The sequence below is a fragment of the Pinus tabuliformis genome, chromosome 5_2 (genome assembly GCF_031772625.1).
Source record: "Pinus tabuliformis cultivar Carrire ecotype Pingquan chromosome 5_2, CPIR1, whole genome shotgun sequence".
In the NCBI taxonomy this organism is placed as follows: domain Eukaryota; kingdom Viridiplantae; phylum Streptophyta; class Pinopsida; order Pinales; family Pinaceae; genus Pinus; species Pinus tabuliformis.
Genome location: NC_142306.1, coordinates 673,180,337 through 673,184,327, shown reverse-complemented (window position 1 = coordinate 673,184,327; position 3,991 = coordinate 673,180,337).

Sequence of the window (3,991 nt, the reverse complement as noted above, 5' to 3'; positions counted from 1 at the left end):
CAATAAATTAAAGGTCTGCCACCCAAAAAGGGAATAGTAAATGATATTATTTTGCAGCTAGATGTTACATTGCCTAACATTGGAATGCACATGTTGTCTGCTTTAGAGAATGCTAAAATCAAGAAGGAGGTGTAGGAGTTGCTCAAGAAGGGATTCATCAGGCCTAGCACATCACCATGTGGATCACCAAACGTTTTGGTGAGAAAGAAATATGGCTCGTGGAGAATGTGCATTGATTACCAAGCACTGAATACGATAACAATAAAAAATCATTATCCCCTTCCTCACATAGATGATCTTTTAGATCAATTGAAGGAAGCTTTTTATTTCACCAAGCTAGACTTACACAGTGGATACTATCAGGTTAGAGTTGCAGGGCAAGATGCATGGAAGACTTCTTTCAAAATAAAGGAGGGATTGTATGAATGGCTGGTTATGCCTTTTGGCTTAACTAATGCTCCTGCTACTTTCATGAGATTAATCAATGATGTACTTAGACCTTTTCTTGATGATTTTGTTATTGTGTACCTGGATGAAATTCTAATTTTTAGTAAAACGTGGGAAGAACATTTAAAGCATGTTAAGAAGACACTAGATGTTTTGAAAAGAGAAAAAATTTATGTTAAACTCTCAAAATGTGAATTTGGCAAAACATCTCTAAACTACTTGGGTCATATAGTAGGGGGTGGTGAATTGAAAATAGATCCCTCTAAAGTGGTATTCATTGTAAACTGGCCTAAACCCAAGTCTGCTATAGAAGTAAGAAGCTTCTTAGGAGCAACACAATGTTGGAGGAATTTCATTTCTAACTTTTCCTCAATTAGAGCTCCCTTACATGCTTTAACAAGATTGAACAAGGTGTTTCAGTGGGTAGGCAAACATCAGAAAGCCTTCGACACCTTGAAAGAAAAGATTAGTACAACACCTATACTAGCATTGCCTAATCTGCAAAGACCATTTGAGATCCAAATTGATGCTAGTGACTATGCCATGGGAGCAGGTTTGACACAGCACGCTAAACCCATATGTTATCATTCTGAGACTTTTAATCCTGTAGTAGTTAACTATCCTACATATGATAAAGAATTGTATGCATTAGTTCAAAGTGTAAAAAAGTGGAAACATTACATAATGGGCAAAGAGACAGTGATACATACTGATCATCAACCACTTCAATATTTGCACTCTCAAACTAAGTTGCAACAATCAAGACACTACAGATGGATGGGTTTTATACAACAGTTTCATTTAGTCATAAGATATAAAAAGGGCATACATAACAAAGTTGTAGACATGTTATCTAGACCCATTATAAATGCATCCACCATACTCAAACATAATTTTGTATTACATGAAAGCTACATTGAACAATATGCTCAGGATATGGACTTTAAAGATGTATATGAAACTTTGAGTCAAGGCAAAAGAGTAGAAGAATTGGATTATGATGTAAAGGACCAACTCTTATATCATTGTGGGAAACTCTACATTCCACAAACTGAGAGAGTAAAGATAATTAGGGAAGCACACACTTCTCTGATATCAGGTCACTATGGGGTAAGTAAAATAGTTGCAGAGCTACGAAGGTTTTGTTATTGGCCAAAAATGAATGAGACAGTTTCTAGATATGTAAGAGGGTGTACTATGTGTGCTAAAAGCAAGCCCCGTAATAGAAAACTAGGCTTGTACACTCCATTGCCGGTTCATTCTCACCCTTGGAAAAGTGTTTCCATGGATTTTGTTGGAGGACTACCTAAATCTAGGAAAGGATGTGATTATCTATATGTTGTTGTGGATAGGTTCAATAAAATGTGTATTTTGATACCTTGTAATAAACAGATTACAACTGAACAAACTGCAAAATTATTCTTTGAACATGTATGGGTTCACCTTGGATTACCCACTTCTATTATATCTTATCGAGACACCTGATTTGTAGGGAAGTTTTGGTCAAGTCTGTGGGAATTGATGGACACTAAACTGAAGAAAAGAAAAACTTTTCATCCACAAACTGATGGCCAGACAGAAGTAGTTAACAGGATAGTCATCCAGTTACTGAGAGGATATTGCAGCAAACATCCTAAGCTCTGGGATGAACATTTGTGTTATGTGCAGCATGCTTACATTAGAGCAAAGAATTCTTCTACACAGAGATCTCCTTTTGAGACCTGTTTTGGTTTCACACCAAGGTATCCTTTAGATTTTGTCTTTGGTAAAGATACCATGGTTTATGGACACAATGATGTGGACAGGGCAACTAGGTTCATTGAATAGATCCAGGAGATCCACCAGGCAGTACAAGAACAACTGGCAAAGAGCCAAGCCAAATACAAGGCTAGGCATGAAAAGCATCTGATAGAGCATAGTTTTCAAGTTGGTGACCAAGTCTGGCTGTATATCAGCAAGGACAAGATACAAGGTGAAGGTAAAAAGCTAAAGCCTAACAGGTATGGACCCTTTAGGATACTTGAGAAGATTGGTGAAAATTCTTTTCGCCTTGATCTACTAGCTTACATGCACATCTACTCAGTCGTAAATGTAGATTTCTTGAGATTGTTTGAACCTTCAATGATTGAGGACCCTGAAGAGAAAAGTCAATTGCCTTCTATTGATGACCTGCTACCTGAATATCTTAATGAATTGCAGGAAGACACCGTATTGGATAGGAATGTGAGGATGACATGCAGGGGAGATGTGGAGTACCTCAGGATTAGGTTCAAAGGTTCAAAGCCAAGTAGTGCAAAGTGGATTGAGATTGGGCAAGTGAGAAGACAATGCCCTCACTTAGTCAATGGTTAAAAACCAACTTTTGGTGGTCGAAAAGATTTGCAGTGTGAAGGCCGTGATCCGAATTGGATCCATGAAGAATTGTTGAAAGAACCTTGGATGTATCAGGGCGGGACCAATTTCAAAGAATTCAAGATAGCGATCAAAAACACCTCAAACCAGTGGCAATGGTAGCTAGCGTGGAATGACGAGGACCATGGTCAAAGCACGTTGACTGAGGCCCATGGAGACCGCATGGGAGGAAAAATTAGCCACTGGGAGGCCCAAATCGAGAAACGGAGGAGGTTTTTGATGCGTGATTAGCACTTATCACGCATCGCTAGGCGAAAACCCTCAAAATGGGGAAGCCCCGAGTGCTCGGTCACATAGGAGAGGCAGGAACCACGGGGAAAAGGTGAAAGCTAAAAGGCAGGACCCACTCCGAAACCAATGGTATTGCTCGGGGCACCCTCAAACGATAAATAGTTTTAGAGAAATTGGAGTGATCCCACTCAACGATCGATGCGTGGCAAGTAGAGGAGAGATAAAACCACTGCTCATCACGCACTAATGGTCGAGCAAGTGAACCACATGAAATGAATGGATGGCATTGGATCTGGGGGGTCCAGATCTGACGGTTGACATCGTAACCAACGACAGGACCATATTTAACAAGTGAATAAGCCGTGCTTTAGAATAATTTGAGGTCCACTTTGATCGCCATGGTGGAAGAAGACTCATTCCATGACGTAACCGAAGAATTGAACCGAAGAAGCAGGTTGGCATAGTTGCAAGAGGACATGTGGCCACTTCATGTGATCCTGATGATGACACCGAACAAGGAACTCCAAGTGCAGCTGCAGAAGGCGATGCAATGGAGGTGGAAGAGGAACAGAATAGCCCTAAGCTTGAATGGCCTTAAAGCCATGAACAGAATACAGAAGACACGAGGAGAGACTGAAGAGGAAGAACTGGAGACAGAAGACAGAGAAGCAAAGAAGACGGTGAAGCAAGAAAAAGTAGAAAGAAGACAGAGGGCCGAGTTGACCAAAGGCAGCGTCGAGCACTAGAGAGCTTGAGAGATTCAAACCATCCCAGAGAGGATCTGTCAGACCAGAGAGGTCAAAGAGCTGGTAGGAAAAGAGTCAGTGCACTCCAGTGGCTTGGGGAATCCAAGAACCACCCTGCCTAAGCAAATCTGTTTCAGGAAACTCACATTGAGCTC